At 47.4% G+C, this 17,621-nt stretch overlaps 1 protein-coding gene across 5 annotated transcripts in view; it reads left to right on the forward strand.

Annotated features, from left to right (window-relative positions):
• Window positions 1-17,621, forward strand: part of DAB2IP (DAB2 interacting protein) — a 1,276,993-nt gene that overhangs the window by 133,586 nt on the left and 1,125,786 nt on the right. Inside the window, exon 1 of one of the 5 annotated variants that reach the window (XM_069241670.1) lies at window positions 9,273-9,573. The exons of the other annotated variants lie outside the window; for them this stretch is intronic. The gene's annotated coding sequence lies outside the window, so the exon portion shown is untranslated. Of the gene's footprint in view, window positions 1-9,272; window positions 9,574-17,621 lie in introns of those variants that run through there. 5 annotated transcript variants of the gene reach the window in all.

Raw genomic sequence — 17,621 nt, forward strand, 5'->3', positions numbered from 1 at the left:
TTACAGCATTTTGCTACCACTGAATACAAAACCTATCTGTTAAAATTAGGGCTGAACATATTTTAAACGGGATATCTTAAGATGTCGGTCCCCTCGTCCTTTAACACTATATTTTAGGTCTGACTTAAAGACACGTTCATCAGCCTCAGCCAATCAGAAAAAACATTAGCAGTAATACACATAGATGTGTATATTCCTGTTCACATAAGCTGTGAATCTCTCTCTTCATCCATTGCTGTGTCCCTGAGACATTCACATTCGCTTCGGTCCACAGTAGCATCCATGATGGAGGAAGAGGTCAGGCCAGCCCACATCAGCCATTGGTTCTCTTGCACTGTGATTGACTGATGGCATTTTATCTGATCACATGTGCACATCTGGAAAACGAGAAGTGCATTTTGGTGCCAGGGCTGGTGGACTAATACTTTTCTTTCCAAACACGTTTTTCATTCCATTCTCTACCCTTTTCTTATCTTTTTTTTAGTCGTCCTTGTGTGGATAAATCATATCTTCAGGCTACAGTAATTTAAAGCCAATAGCATCTTTACTTTGTGTAGATGGAATCAGATTTTCCTGTGATGTGCATTAAAAAAACAATTTCTATATCTCTTCTAGGTACACTTGCGTGCTAGGAACCACCCACAATATTTTATTAAAAATATACATCATGGTTATTTTTTATTATTTTATTTTGCAAGCATTTGGTTCCGTCAGCCATATTTAGGTGGCACCAAGTTTTATTTTTATTTTTTATTTTTGTGGCTTATGTTTGCTGTAAGCGATGTGAAAAGTGAACCATCACACGAGCTGGCAAGGTCAGACCTTCTTGATGTGTTAGAACCTGCTCCGAATGCTTGTGGTTTCGTTCTCTCCATCCTAACAAGAAATCCTGGTGAAAAGCTGTGACTTCTCACATTTTACTTTTATCAGCAGTAAGCTGTTGTTAATAACTGAAAGGCTAAAAACACTTCATTGCCCTGTGTGGGTTTAATTACAAGTGGTGAAATTTCATCAAGAGTCGTAAATTCGGATAGAATTTTTTTTTTCCCAATTATGCCACCGGCAATTTTGAAACCGTGGACCTGATAATTCCAGGTCTAGGGACATAAGATGCAGGTACACACTTCAGGAGCATGGGTAGTGAGCAGGAGCACAGCCTCGCTTCCAACTGAACTCGCAGCAGTACAGGGGACGGGGGTTATGTTGGGGAGCCACTGCTTAATTTGAGCTGGTGGTTTCTGATGCAGGGCACCGGCACTTATTTTTGAAGGCTGGCACTATTTTTCTGCCTCAAGCATGTATTGCGAGGAAAAGACACATATGGAAAAGACGGAGGAAGAGAAAGATGAAAAAGCGTCACACAGGGAAAAAGCAGAAAGCTGCAAGAGTGAGTTGAAGGGGTGGAGAGTGGCTGTAAATGGATTAAAGAGGCCTGAGATTATTTTGGATTACACCGCCTTAGTATTCAGTGGCCGCTCATTTTTTTTGCTGCAGCAGCCGGGTGTTTTGGGCACTGGCACGTTTTTATTTACAAATTAAGCACTGGGGGGAGCAAACAGTACACTCCAAGCTGCACTGACCTCCACAACTCCTCACCACACCACGCCATCCTTCATCATCCCCTCACCCACCCATACGGGCTGACTCTCTCTGTCTGCTGACTGCATAAATAAAGTGTCAGAGGCTTTCTCCCTCACAAAAAACACACGCAAAATGACTCAGTGGGACTTTGAGGCCATGTGGTTATTACCCATCCAGAGAGTAAACTCATATTTGCTAAATGGGAGGTGTTGGCCTTCCGATATCTCCCACAACAAAGAGTGGCAACCCTTTAATCAGGGCCTATGTCACCAAGGGGCATGACACTTGATTTATCTGCTTCAAAAACCAAACTGATTTACAAAATCAGAATATAGAGTGGTACTAACCACTCTTTCTCAGATCAAAAAGTCTGCCTAGAAAGAGAGCCTCTAGGCTAAGTAAGCATGGGTATGCAAATAGTAAGGGGGACAAAATAAAATCGCAATACACATGTGGTGACAAGGGGTCACAAAATACAGGTGCAATTACTCACCCACTAATGTGTGTTACCATAAGTTGCAAAAAAATGTATAAATTCACAAATTGATTTTGATCCCAGGTTTGACACCCAGCAGCCCCACAGTAACTCTGGCCCACTGGTCAAGAGCCGCGAGGCAGCAGCTTCATTTACTGCGGCATAGTCTCTATAGGTACATGTTGGGCAAGTGCCTTGAGGCTAGCCACGGCTACTAAGTCCATTTGGGCACACTTGAACGGGCCACAGGCTTAGGATGGTCACTTTTTCAGCAGTACAAACTGCTCGAGCGCACTTGATGCAAGTGTGATGGCTAAGGCAGAAGTTTGCAATGCGGCAATCTGCTCGAGACCACTTCAGCAGTGCTGTGGATCCTCTGCTTCAGTGAGGGCAACTTGATCTGAGCCGGGAGCACGCCAGTCGCGCTCCTGGAGACTCTATTAGATGGACCCACTGTACCAGGGTCAACTGGTCTTGCCAACACTGATGGTTGGCTCCTCGTGAGGGTTGGCACACTCCTTCCAGGTAAGGCCCTTCTAGGCGTTCCAGGGAAGGGAGACAGCTTTCCCTCCAGATCAGACTGCAGGCAATGTCCTTTAACCTCCGGGCAGGTGGCAGTCAGGCAGACACCAAGTAGGATTGCACATTAGTCGTCTGAGCACTCTGTGGACGACCCGCTCCTTGGTCAGGGAGAACTAAGATCTGGAACACGTGGGTCATCAGCTCCCACTCTTACACAGACGCAACAGGCAGAGGGTGAGTATTCTCTGTCTGCAGATCCAGAAAGCAAGGTCAACATTAGTTTAGAAATGGTGGGCATTGAGGTGTTCCCTGAAAGTGGTGGTTAGAGTTAGTTTACTTGGATCAGATGGTTGAGAGTTTCTAGATGTGGTGGGGCGGCTCCGTGGAGGGCTTGCACCCTTGTCATGTTTGCTGTGAATGAGGGCACCTTGAGCAGATGGGTACCCCTGCTTCTGAGTCATCTAGCTCTGCTAGGGGACTTAGTGTTGGGAGTTGTCTTTTAGGATCATATACAGCAGATTATAAATTTAATTCTGGCCATGATGTGTAGCAATTGGAGATCAGGAAGTACAGGGGTGATGTGGTCACATCGGCTTGCAGAATGGGCAAGCCTTGCCCCCAAAGTGAACACTGCTTTTTGTGGAGCGATTGATGTATGGGGGTACTCACTAGAATGCATTCCTGTGTCCTGCCTGGAAATGATGAGGACATGGACAGTGTTTTGAGTTGTTCAGGAGGAATAGATGGTCGATTTTCTTCAGAGCATGGAGATGGAAGTTAGCAGCATTTGCCACTTTGTTAGTGTGCAGGGTGAATATGGCCATGAATTCATCTAATTTCAGAGAGTCCATGATAGAGGCATTATGTATTTCCTGAGAGGGACTCCGTACTCCATGTTTTTACGGTGGTGTGGTGTTAGGGTGCAGTGCTGTGTGCGGCTCTGTGGCGGTGAGATCTGGTGGTGCATTAGTCGGGATGTGCGAGTAGGACTAGGGCTGATAGTGGCCATTGTCTGAAGTACCTGAAGGTTGGAAACAGACCCATGCACTAACCACAACATAACAACCCCCCGCCACCATTGCTTGCAGTGTCAGACCACCAAAATGCTTGGTGCATTGGATGGTGACTTCTGGTCGATGGATGAGCACATGGTGCACTATGAAATCCACTTATGAAACCCAGACATTTAAGCTGCTTCTTCACACATTAAAGTGTGAGAGAACAAAAGCTAAAGCCCTTCCCTAGTAGGTCTATAAAACATCAGTGGATAATTACTCAACTCTAATATGGCATAGTTGTATCAATAATATAGAAAGGATACTTTGTGAACATGCTTTTTAAAGTTTATGCTTACCAAGGTCACCATTAGCTAGGGATTTATTTGACATTGTGATGTATTGTGGGACCTGTGGAACCAACTAGACAACACACACCATATGACAAAGATCTGTAAAAGAAAGCCCATTACTGGAGACATGGTGTTTCTACCTGGGATCTTCTAGGGACAACCTGGAGATATTTTATGGTAGTGAAGTGTTTAGTGCTAGAAAGCCTGATTTGTCCCATGATAGGTGTGATCAGTACATTCAGTTTTTGTATTGTCTGTGCAATCTGCTGCCAGCAGTGGGCTTAGGGACCTTTATTCACCTAAAACGGAACCAGATGGCTTTGACTGGAGGCTGCAATGTTACAAATTTGTCTAAGGCAAAACATTTACAATTTTCAAAGCTTCTCAAGCATAGTAACGTGCGAAACACCTGAAATGTAAACGATAGAGCAAAAAGAGCAGGCTCAATAGTCTTCCCTGGCGATGGAAATCATGTCCATTGGTATGCAGAGCCACTCAAAGAGCCCTGCTTAATAGCCATCTTCCCTTCTCCTGATCCGAGGCCCTTCCCTGAAACTTCTGAGCTCCACTGAGGATTTGCCCCAGTACACCATTACATTCCCTGACGTTCTCCACAGCACCAACATGTTGACCTCGGGGAGAGCTGCAAGCCACCAGGGTTTCGTGCTCCAAGATTTGCCAGTCAAAGGACATCCTGGAGCACGAAATTGTCATAGGAGGTAGGCCACGCATGTTTAAGTACTACTCAGTGAATCAGGGGAAGTCAGGACACGGCCTCTGAGGAAGAACCTCAGGAAGAACCTCAAGACGTGGCTCTTTGGATGAGGCCCTCCCTCCCCCCCAGCACCTTGAGACCCTTACGGTTGAGTAGCAACACTTTACAAAAACTGATTGATTAATTGATTGATTGACTGAGCTTTCCAAATGTTGCCCAGTTATGCAGGATTGGTACAAACTTTGCCCACCCCTAGACCTGGAAACCCTACATTTTCAAATAAGATTATTTTTGTCCAATAGGCTAAATCTACGAAAACGTTCCTAATCTACACCAAATGCAGTCTAGTTCGCCACATAAATACTCGCTGCACCATCCAGAAATGTGTTTAAATGTTGTTGTAAAAACACTGTTAAGCTATTTGCACGTCCCAACTAGAAGTGCTGATATTATAATAGTAAGAATAAAACTACAAGTACCAGTATGCAAAGTATTACTTAAGAGTGGATGGGCTGCTAACACCAGTCCTTAATAAATGCTGGGATTACTTATCATTAAACTGCATTACTCATTGTGTTCCTCGTCATAGTCTTCACCAAATGGGCCATAGTCTCTTCTACCACCCCACCTTTATGGGTTTGATCCAGGAAGTACTTGTGTCAGCCATATTGGTAGAGGTGAATTGTTTTTACGTACATAAGAACCGACTGTTGCGGAGCAGGCTAGCGCTCACCTGTTGAAGACTGTGATGAGGAAGACTGGAGATGATGTAGACTGGTGTGAGGAAGACTGTGAGGGGGTAATCTAGGTTATGTGGCTCTACATGCTTTATTTGCTGTAGAGTGAAGGGTGAGAGGACATGGCTTGCTCAGCATCCTTCCCTGTAGTGCCTTGTGTGTGTCTCCAGAGGCACTCCTGTCTTTGTACAGTGATTGGAAACCTGGCTGAATGGGAAAGAGACTGCTTTGCATGGCGCTTGTTGATACTGTCTGCCTGGTTGTGCTCTCAGTTTTCCTGATTTGAGCAGCACTTTCATTGCAGATTTTCCCAATGCATTCTGGTTCCTGTGGTCCTCTTATATCTCCATTATAAATTCAGGGCTACACCATGGACCTTGAAAAGTATAGGGTCTCTAAGTGATTGACTGTATGGTTTGTGTTGTGCGTGTGTTGGAGGTGGGTAGCGGATGTGCCCTACTCTGCTGAGTTGAGTGTGTGATTTTCTGTAGGGTGCCACCTGGTCTATGCTCTTTGTTGTGGTCTACCAGTGCTGTAGTTGATATTAGTGGCTGACTTGGGCATTGTCAGCTCTGCACACTATGTTTTTTGTTGTTGTTTAGACCAATGTGGAAAATGTTCACCATGTTCGTTTGCTGTGTCTGACTGTCTGTCTCAGGAAGGGTGGACCTGCTTTCAGTGCCCTGCATCTGTGTGACGTCTGAGTGGCTGGCTGGGGTGGTCTTCTGTAGAGCTTGTTGTAGTCTATTACAGTGCATCTGAGTGACTGTCTTGAAGGGTGTGTTATTTTTGCAATGAATTGTTTGTTTTGGTTTGTGCGCTGTTTCGAAAGATGTGAAAACTTCTAGTTCTCGAGGTTTTTTTTTTTTGTGCTGGTCTTAGTAGATGTTTGGGAGTGGGTAACCCTGTTATTGGTGCACAACATTATGTTGTAGTCTAAGTGCATGTTAGCTGAGTGCTGGATGGTGTAGTCCGGCTGTAGAATGTTGGACTATTTTAGTCTGACTTTATGCATTTGAGGGGTTGGGATACTGTTTTATTTGTTTATACTTTTATATTGCACAAAGTAGACCCAAATGTAGCAATGAATAAGCACTTCTGAGATCTGGTCACAGGCAGTAGTTAGGCAAAATTCCACATCTACTTAAGGCAGTTGATGCGTAAATTCCCAACTCACCACTTCCTGCTGTGGCTTCTTTGTGGTACCCCAAGTGAGGTTCCACTTTGCTCTCAGTGATGGATTGTGCTTAGTGCTTGCTGTTGTTCAGAATGATGTGGAAAAGTGTAATTCTGCAATGTTTGTTTGTGTCTTTGTGGCTGATTGTGTGGTGGCAGTTCTGCTCTCAGACTTTTGTGTGTTCTTTGTAGTCTAGGTGTGTGCTGTGTGAGTGGCTAGGTTTGGTAGTCATGCTCTGGATGGGTTGTTAGTCTGTCAGTGTGTTGTCTCAGTTACTGGTTGGGGTAGCCCCGCTCTGCATAGGTTGATGTTTTCTGTCAGTGACCTTGACTGAGTGGCAGACTATTATATACCTGCTCTACATAGATTATTAATTGTCAATGTGCTTAGATGAGTGGTTGTCTGGAGAGGTAAACATTACCTTCATTACGTGGGTTTCTTATCTGAGTGATTGTTTGTGGTACCTTTGCTCTGCATAGTTTGTTGTATTCTGTCAGTGTGGTTCCCTGTGGTAGCGATGTACTGCCTATATGATGTGTGCTTCCCTGAATGGTTTGTTATGGTCTGCCTGGTATGCATGAGTTGCTGTACTTTGTTGTGTGCTTCCCTGAGTGGCTGACTGTACAGTCCCTGCTCTGCCTATGTTGTCAAACTCTGTCCTGTGCTTGCTGAGTGGTTGGTTGTGGTAGCCCTGGTGTGCATGAGTTGTACTCTGTTGGTGCGCTTCTCTGAGTGGTTGGCTGGATGGCTAAGTATGTCCTGCTCTGTGCTCACCATGCCTGCCCATTGTCTGCACTCTGACAGTGCACTACTCTGAGTGGTTGGTTGTTAAAGTCCGGATGTACGCGAGTTGTACTCTGTCGGTGTGCTTCTCTGAGTGATTGGTTGTGGTAGCCCTGGTATGCATGAGTTGTACTCTGTTGGTGCGCTTCTCTGAGTGGTTGGTTGGAGGGCTAAGCATGTCCTGCTCTGTGCTCACCATACCTGCCCATTGTCTGCACTCTGACAGTGCACCACTCTGAGTGATTGGCTGTTAAAGTCCGGGTGTGCGTGAGTTGTAGTCTGTCGGTGCACTGGGCTAAGCATGTCCTGCTCTGTGCTCACCATGCCTGCCCATTGTCTGCACTCTGACAGTGCACTACTCTGAGTGGTTGGCTGTTAAAAATCCTAGTGTGCATGAGTTGTTTCCGTTTGTCAGTGCGCTTCCCTGGGTGATTGGCTGTTAAAGTCCTGGTGTATATGAGTTGTTTCCCTTTGTCGGGGCACTTTCCTGAGTGGTTGGCTCGAGGGCTAAGCATGCCCTGCTCTGTGCTCACCATGCCCGCTCATTGTCTGCACTCTGACAGTGCACTACTCGAGTGGTTGGCTGTTAAAGTCCTTGTGTGCATGAGTTGTTTCTGTCTGTCAGTGCGCTTCCTTGGGTGATTGGTTGTTAAAGTCCTAGTGTGCATGAGTGGTGCGCTTCCATGAGTCGTTGGCTCGAGGGCTAAGCATGCCCTGCTCTGTGCTCACCATGCCTGCGTCTGCATTCTGAGAGTGCACTACCATGAGATGTTGGTTGTTAAAGTCCTTGTGTGCATGAGTTGTATCTGTCTGTCAGTGCGCTTCCTTGGGCGATTGGTTGTTAAAGTCCTAGAGTGCATGAGCTGAGCACTTCCCTGAGTGGGTTGCTGGAGGGCTAAGCTTGCCCTGCTCTGCGCTCACCATGCATGCTCATTGTCTGCACTCTGACAGTTCACTACTGAGTGGTTGGTTGTGGTAGCCCTGGTGTGCATGAGCCGTACTCTGTCCTGGCACTTCTGAGTGATTGGTTGTGGTAGCCCTGGTGTGCATGAGTTGTACTCTGTTGGTGCGCTTCTCTGAGTGGTTGGCTGGATGGCTAAGTATGTCCTGCTCTGTGCTCACCATGCCTGCCCATTGTCTGCACTCTGACAGTGCACTACTCTGAGTGGTTGGTTGTGAAAGTCCGGATGTACGCGAGTTGTACTCTGTCGGTGTGCTTCTCTGAGTGATTGGTTGTGGTAGCCCTGGTATGCATGAGTTGTACGCTTCTCTGAGTGGTTGGTTGGAGGGCTAAGCATGTCCTGCTCTGTGCTCACCATACCTGCCCATTGTCTGCACTCTGACAGTGCACCACTCTGAGTGATTGGCTGTTAAAGTCCGGGTGTGCGTGAGTTGTAGTCTGTCGGTGCACTGGGCTAAGCATGTCCTGCTCTGTGCTCACCATGCCTGCCCATTGTCTGCACTCTGACAGTGCACTACTCTGAGTGGTTGGCTGTTAAAAGTCCTAGTGTGCATGAGCTGAGCACTTCCCTGAGTGGGTTGCTGGAGGGCTAAGCTTGCCCTGCTCTGCGCTCACCATGCATGCTCATTGTCTGCACTCTGACAGTTCACTACTGAGTGGTTGGTTGTGGTAGCCCTGGTGTGCATGAGCCGTACTCTGTCCTGGCACTTCTGAGTGATTGGTTGTGGTAACCCTGGTGTGCATGAGTTGTACTCTGTCGGTGCGCTTCCCTGAGTGGTTGGCTGGAGGGCTAAGCTTGCCCTGCTGCGCTCACCATGCCTGCCCATTGTCTGCACTCTGCAGTCATTCATCTCCGAGGCTGCTGCTGTGAGGGCCGGGCAGGGCCGGGGGAGGGAGGGCCAGCCTCGAGGGCTGCAGCCTGATTGGAGTGCAGAACCATGGGGTCGGTGATCCATCTGCTCTGAAGGAGTTCTGGATTCCCGTGGCCGACCTGCCTGAGAGGGGGCCTCTGGAGCGCGGGGCAGGGACCGCCGACGCGCCACCCACGCCTCTTCGTCCTGCTCACGTTGGAATCTGGGTTCTGGGGCTCTGGAGTCAGGGGCGCCCCTGTCCGAGACCCCAGCCCCCCGCTCCTGAGAGGGGGGCAGAGAGAGGGGCGCAGCAGATGCCGGCGCATGTCAAGGCAACTTGTTGATTGGGGACCCGGCAGTCGGCATGGAGTGCGGGACGGATTCCCCGACCTTGGAGTTCGCAGACCCCGGCAGCTGCTGGAGGTAAGGCCATGTGCATGCGGGGAACACGTTATTCCACCTCTCGGCAGCTGCTGCATGGGACCGCTTGTCCATCCCTCCTGCGGGGGTCCCCTTCCCGCCTGCACCCGGGACTCTTTGTAAAGTTGAACACTAGTATTTTTAATCTGACCGCAGATTTACATCTTCCTCTGTGTGCGGGATCACGAGTGATGCTGTGGGTACAAGCGCCAAAGTGTTGTGAAGCTCGTTAAGTACTGCGCAGCGCTACACGAGACACACATGCACCACGGAGACATGTTACTGGAAAGTGTTCCAATATAGTTGCACCTGGATTTTTTTTTCAAAATGTTTAATGTAGTCCATGGGGAACTGCCATACATGTGTGGCCGCGAAAAAGCACATATCGGAAAAAAATTATTTTAGCGTTACCCCACAAAGTGCAGAGAGTGTTTTTGCGTCGATGCACCCATCGTTAACCTGTAAATACTGCACTGGAGGTAACAACGACACACCAAGAGTAACTGTTGCATGTCACCTCGAATCATCTGTTTAATTGTTCCTGTATCTTTCTTGTAAGACAAGTGTGTCCTTCTATCATTTACATATTTGTCTGCCCGGTATCTATCTATCTATCGATCGATCGATCGATCTGTCTGCTTCCCTTACACACGTCTACCCATCATACGCACTTCCGCCTATCCACATGCACACAGATCTATAGTTTATTATTTGTCTAAGGTTACCAGGTGACTCAACCTCGCCAAGAATGGAATGTCCCTGCCTCTGGCTTCCCTTAGACAAACCACCGTCGAACGGTAATTTTCTCAAGTTAGCTTCGATGACGTGAATAGGACTACAGCTACCAGAATGCAGTTGGTTATAAAAACAAAAGCCCGGACTGGAGCATTGCATCCTTGACGGAATGCGCAGCTTGGTAACCATGTGTGCGGTGTGCTGCTAGTGTGTCTGAGATTATAAATACGTGTGTATCAATAAAATATATAGAATTCGAGCAGGGTGTCCGAGGATGTTGCAGACGGTTATTTCATGCGCCCTGATCACCCTAAGAAGAGGCGGCTAGTGAGGTCGGGGCGGCAGGAGGCTGTGAGGCTTAGAAAGTTACCTGCTTTAGAGTACCTCGGTGGTCCTGGAGCGGTTCCGTCTCCAGCTGTCTATCTGCCATACACATCACCCAGAGCGGATAATATCGGGGTACCACGTGCACCTGATAATCACCAGTGGTGAAGAGCAGACAATGTGCCCATTGAACACACTAACCCATAGCTTGGCCAGTGCTGAGATATGAGGCCTGAGGCTGAGATATGTCTAGTTTGTTGGTCTCCATCAAGTCTACGTGAGTGGGCACCAGGTCTTACAAATCTATGTCTATTCTGTAAATCTCAATGAACTCAAAGGGCTAGTCCCTGAGGCTCAGAGATATGTGCATAGTCTGTAAGTGTCAAGGAACTCTGAAGACCGGCCATGAGCCTCAAAGACTTGAGGCCATTCTATGCATCTCAATGTACTCTAGGGGGGTGGGCCCTGATGCTCGGAGATCTCTGTCCATTCTATAACTCCCAATGCCCTGTAAGGATGCGGGCCCTGATGCTCGGAGATCTCTGTCCATTCTATAACTCCCAGTGTCCTGTAAGGATGCGGGCCCTGATGCTCGGAGATCCCTGTCCATTCTATAACTCCCAATGTCCTGTAAGGACGCGGGCCCTGATGCTCAGGGATCTCTGTCCATTCTATAACTCCCAATGTCCTGTAAGGACGCGGGCCCTGATGCTCAGAGATCCCTGTCCATTCTATAACTCACAATGTCCTGTAAGGACGCGGGCCCTGATGCTCAGAGATCCCTGTCCATTCTATAACTCACAATGCCCTGTAAGGATGCGGGCCCTGATGCTCAGAGATCCCTGACCATTCTATAGCTCCCAGTGTCCTGTAAGGATGCGGCCCCTGATGCTCAGAAATCTCTGTCCATTCTATAGCTCCTAGTGTCCTGTAAGGACGCGGGCCCTGATGCTCAGAGATCCCTGTCCATTCTATAACTCCCAATGTCCTGTAAGGACGCGGGCCCCTGATGCTCAGAGATCCCTGTCCATTCTATAACTCCCAATGTCCTGTAAGGACGCGGGCCCTGATGCTCAGAGATCCCTGACCATTCTATAACTCCCAATGTCCTGTAAGGACGCGGGCCCTGATGCTCAGAGATCCCTGACCATTCTATAACTCCCAATGTCCTGTAAGGATGCAGGCTCAGAGATCTCTGTCCATTCTTTAACTCCCAATGTCCTGTAAGGATGCGGGCCCTGATGCTCAGAGATCCCTGACCATTCTATAACTCCCAATGTCCTGTAAGGATGCGGGCCCTGATGCTCAGAGATCCCTGACCATTCTATAACTCACAATGCCCTGTAAGGATGCGGGCCCTGATGCTCAGAGATCTGTGTCTTTTCTGTAACTCTCAGTGAACTCCAAGGGGATGAGCCCTGAGGTTCAGGGATATGTATCTATTCTCCAGGAAATGTACGCGGTCAGACCCCGAGGCTTAGAGATGTGTGTCTGTTCTGTGCCTCTCACTGAACTCTCAGGATCTGCCCCTGTGGCTTCAGGGAACTGTAGGTAGATGGGTCCAGAGGGTCAGAGATCTGTGATCTTCTGTAGGGCTCGACGAACTTTCAGAGACTTGTCTCTGGTGCTCACATACACATTACCACTCTCTAGGTCTTAGCGATCTGTTAGGCTCTGCGATCTACGTCTGTTCTGAATCTCAGGATACATGTAATCGTCACTGGTTACTTGGTTAACTTCAAGTACGTGCTCTAATTACTTTTACTCTTTATTTCGTCATTGCATCTTTTAAAAGGAGCGAGAGCTTCTTCGGTAACACTTGCATATGCAAGTATGTGAATTAGGCCGCAGAAAAGCGTGTGTTGTAGATTAGCAGTGGCAGCTGTCCCTGGCGCACTCAGTTGAGGACTGATACCCAGGCAAGGCTCCAGAAGCACTGAGTGACGGGTGCTATCCTGTCTGAGCTGTCAGTGTGAGCAGTGCTGTGAGGGAAGAGACTTGGCCCCTGTGCATCAGCAGCAAAACGATCCAGTGTTTCAGTCAAAGCTTGTCCTTTGCTGGTGGAAAAAACATGGATGATATTTTCAGAGCGAAGTATGAATTTGCCAGAATGCCATCACTCACAGTGACGTTTGGCAGTGGCTGAACTGGGCTGTACAACTGTTTTAGGCTGTGTGCTGGAGTGGATGGAACAAAAATGTGAATGACACAGCAAGAGACCAATGGATAACAAGCATTTGCAACGCAGTGGGTTTCGCGTTTGCTCGAGTTAGACAAATGGAAAGCTTTTACGAATGATAGCAAAGCATTTTTGAAAGGCAAGCTCATGAACGAGTTATCGTAATGGGCATGGTTAAAAGCCCACAGATAGATTACAACAGGCCAGAACTAAAAGGGACTAGCCGAAAGTCTCTGTAGATATATTTAATATATACTTTTAGTAAAAGCAAAAGGTCTTGGCTAACAGCAGGCATACGCATTTTGGTATATTGGATTTGCAGATCAAGCCTACTAGACAGCTGTCTGGTTGCAAAAGACATATTGTGGCCTTACAAAGTACAGGGGCTTGGAGCCAACCCATTTCTTACCATTGACTAGCCTCCCTGCCTCCCTGACTTGCCTGCTTCTTATTCGTGTCTCAGCTAGTCAATCTTGCCCTACTTCTTCCTTTTTGGTTAAGCTTTCCACAAAAGTGTGTGTGTTTTACAGCTGTCTCCCTCATGTACTTCTCTCCACCTTCACTCTGTATTGCTCATAATTGTCTGTGTGCTTCTCTCCTTCTCATCCATGTTACACTTGCCCTTGTATCCTTCCCCATCACTTTCTAAGTTGTGTGCGTCTCCACACCTGCTTCCCCTCCCTCAGTGTTGCTTCTATTATCCCACATTCCATGTTATTTTTCTCCACCCATGACCTCTTTCGCTGTCACTGTTGCTTCTCCTACGCACCCCACCCTTGCTGTTGCTATCGACCCCTTTCCTTCCATGTTACTCCCCCAACTACGCTCTCCTTCTCTGTTGATGATTGCTTCTCCTACCCACACCCTTCATTGCTTCCCTCAATTGCCCCTTCTGCATTGCCTACTGCACCCTCCATATTGCTCCCCCACCTGCACCCTCTGTGTCACTTTCTCCACCCATGCATCAAAAAAATGCTTTTGCACATTGTTTAGGTCTGAACCTGCAAGTGCCTGTGCTAGCGCATGTGTCTCGCTTGTGAGACTCTGTTGTGTACAGTAAAGGGGTTCGAGCCCGCCTGTTACTTACCATTTGTTTACTTGTGTGACACTCTACTTTATAGCCTCATAATTCTTCACTTCATGCCAGGCATCATTTCTGTTCCTCTCTGGAGTAGGGACCAAGCACTGATTGATTCAATTTAATCATTGCCTGTGCGCTGCTCCCGACGTCGTTGAGGTATTATTTTGTTCTTTTTTGCTTCTAGTGCCCTGCCAAACAGAAGGCTTGTGGCTGGCAAAAACGTGCCTGCAGGACAAACAAAATACGTTTTATTTTCTATATCTAAATTTCTTTCATTTTGCCAAGTCGTCTTTTCTCACTTTGCACTCAGGTTTTCTTTTATATTTGCTCGTGGGCACTGTTCTCAAAAGGTGAGGATTATGCTTGTCCTGAATATTGAAATGAGACATTGTTTCTTTCTTATGCGTAATTTATGAAATTATGCTTAATGATGATATAATCATGCAGAATACCCCAATCCACCCACTCCAATCTGCCCTGCTAAAATCCACACCAATCCAGCCCACCTCATCAATCCACCCATCTCACTCCAATCTACTCCAACTCAACCCAGACTAATCTGCCCCACTCTAATCCAAAACAATCTGCTCCACTCCAATCGAGAACAATCTGCTCCACTCCAATCGAGAACAATCTGCCCCACTCTAATCCAAAACAATCTGCCCACTGCAATCCAAAACAATCTGCCCACTGCAATCCAAAACAATCTGGAACACTGAAAATCAATCATCCCCACTCTTAACCAAAACAGTCTACCCCACTCTAATTCAAAACAATCTGCCCACTGAAATCCAAAACAATCTGCCTCACTCCAATCCAGAACAAATCTGCCCCACTCCAGTCAGCCCCACTCTAATCCAAAACTATCTGCAACACTGAAAAACAGTCAGCCCCACTCCTAACCAAAACAATCAGCCCACTGCAATTCAAAACAATCTGCCCCACTCCAATCCAGAACAATCTGCCCCAGTCCAATCTGCCTTTCTCAAATCTGCCCCACTCCAATCCAAAACAATCTGCCACACTCAAATATGTCCCCCTCCAACCTGCCCCACTGCAGTCCATAACAATCTGCCCCACTCCAATCCAAAACAATCCGTCCCACTCCAATCTGCCCCACTCCAATCCACGTCCACCCACTGCAATCCAACCTACTCCAATCAAATCCACCCCACTCTACTACAATCCACCCCTCTCTACCCTAATCCATTTCATTTCAGTCCACCACACTCCAAGCCAATCCATCCAGCCTACCCCTACTCCAATCCACCCCACTGTAATCTACCCCACTCCATGCCAATCCAATCCACCTCACTACATTTCACCCCACCCCAATCCAGTCCACCCCATCCCATCCCAATGCTTCCAGCCCACCCCACTCCAATGCACCTCACTTAGTTCAATTCAACCACCTCAGTGCAATCCATCCCAATCCAGTCTAACCCAACCCAACCCCTTCCAATCCAATCTAACTCACTCAATCCAATCCACCCCACCCCATTCCAAATCAACCCATCCCATTGCATCCCACCCCAACACACCCCACCCCTCTCCAATCCACCCACTCCAGTACATCACACTCAACTCTAATCTTGAGTCTTATCCACCCCAATGTAATCAACCCCACTCCAATCTAATCCTCCTCACTCTAATCCACCCCAATCCAATACACCTCACTCCATTCCAATCCACCCCAACCCACTCCAAACCAATCCACCTCTCACCAATAAACCCCATTCTACCCCAGTCCATTCCAACCCAATCAACTCCACTCCACTACCGCAAACCACTGCAACCCACTCTACCCTATTCAACCCCACTCCACTCTACAACACTCTCTGCCACTGAACCACTGAACTCTACTCCCCTCCTCTCAACTCTATGACACTCTGACAAATTCACTCTACTACATTGTACTTCCCCACTCCACTCTGACAGTCAGTGGCACTATCTTTTAGCTATGCTGAACAGCAGCCACGCTGGTGTACCACGTGGCAAAAACACATTGCCAAAACCAATAGCTCTTGTATAGGCGAGACATAGTGGCTTTGCCAATGCTTGTTTCTTTTTAGTTGCCAAAGCAACTTGTATCAAAAAAGGAAAAAAAACAACTGCATCATTTTATAGGAATGAACACGTTGGGATGCGCCCCTGAAAATGATTTTTAGCCATGCTGCACAGCATCAGGTATGCTGCACAGTCCTAAAAAACATTAGCTTTGCCAAATTTTCGACCACATTCTATTTTTTGGTGGCTCTGTTGAAGCGGTGCTGAAACCTTTCACTTTTTGGTATATTTAAAACAGGTAGACATCAGTACAGTGCTCTTACCATGTGGTGTAGTTGTAAGTACGATCACCTTTGACACCTGCAAGATCTGTGTAATGACTTTCGTTTGCTTTTGGCATGTACTAATGGTAGCTCCATGGGCATCTCTCCTTAACTCAGATCTTTACTCCCCAACGCCATCCGTGCCATGCTCAGTCACAAGAGGGACAACTGTGGCCAGAAAGATGGACATGTTCAGTTGACATAGAGTGGACTGAATGTCTTTGATAGAGAGAAACAAGATAGAAACCTACAAAGCTGCCAACCACCGGTCATGAAAGAAGGATTGCGGGTGTGACATAAAGGTGCACATAACTTTGTTTGTGCAAGTTGTAGAATGAGTAAGTGCATCCTTTGGTTTACAACTGGTAGAAGCCTATGAGGTTTTTTGTAGCCTTCCATTTTGTGCAGGTTAGGTCACGAAAGGGTAAAGTACGTTTTACATATGGGATCTAGGAGCAGGACACACTGCCTCTCAAACGCAGGCGGACAGCATTACTCAAGCAGTTCAGGAAGGACCTCAAGACCTGGCTCTTGGATTGAGCATCAGGCCCGCAAACAGCACCTTGAGACCCTAGGAGTGATTAGCCGCGCTTTAGAAATAATCGATTGATTGAGTAAACCCCAGAGTCGCGAGTGTTTGTCAAAATGTTTCAGAAAGAGAGTCAGAGGCAGGGAAGTGTTAGACCACATTCACCACGTCTAGCCTGTCTTGAAGAGTGTTGCTATTGGATTGTTGTGGGTGCATGCTGCAGTGCCTGTAACTGTAAGCACAGGGTGTGCACGGTGTTGCGATTCTCTTGCAAAAGAGTAATCCTATTGCATTATTGTGGATGCAGGTCGCAGGGCCCAATGCTGTAAGCACAGGGTGTGCACGATGAGGTGTTGAGAACTCTTGCAAAAGAGTGATCCTATTACATTATTGTGGATGCAGGTCGCAGGGCCCAATGCTGTAAGCACAGGGGGTGCATGGTGTGGTGTTGCGAACCGTACATAAGAGTGATCCTATTACATTATTGTGGATGCAGGTCGCAGGGCCCAATGCTGTAAGCACAGGGTGTGCATGGTGTGGTGTTGCGAACCGTACATAAGAGTGATTCTATTGCATTATTGTGGATGCAGGTCGCAGGGCCCAATGCTGTAAGCACAGGTTGTGCACGATGAGGTGTTGAGAACTCTTGCAAAAGAGTGCTGCTATTGCATTATTGTGGATGCAGGTCGCAGGGCTCAACGTTGTAAGCACGGGGTTTGCATGGTGAGTTGCTGTGAATTCTTGAAAAAGAGTGTTGATATTGCATTGCTGTGAATACATGCTGCAGTGTAAGCTCAGGGTGTTTACAGTGAGGCGTTGCCAACAATTGCAGAAGAGTGATGCTATTGCATTGTTGTGGATGTACATCGCTTT

The sequence above is a fragment of the Pleurodeles waltl genome, chromosome 6, assembly GCF_031143425.1.
Source record: "Pleurodeles waltl isolate 20211129_DDA chromosome 6, aPleWal1.hap1.20221129, whole genome shotgun sequence".
NCBI classification, from domain to species: Eukaryota; Metazoa; Chordata; class Amphibia; order Caudata; family Salamandridae; genus Pleurodeles; species Pleurodeles waltl.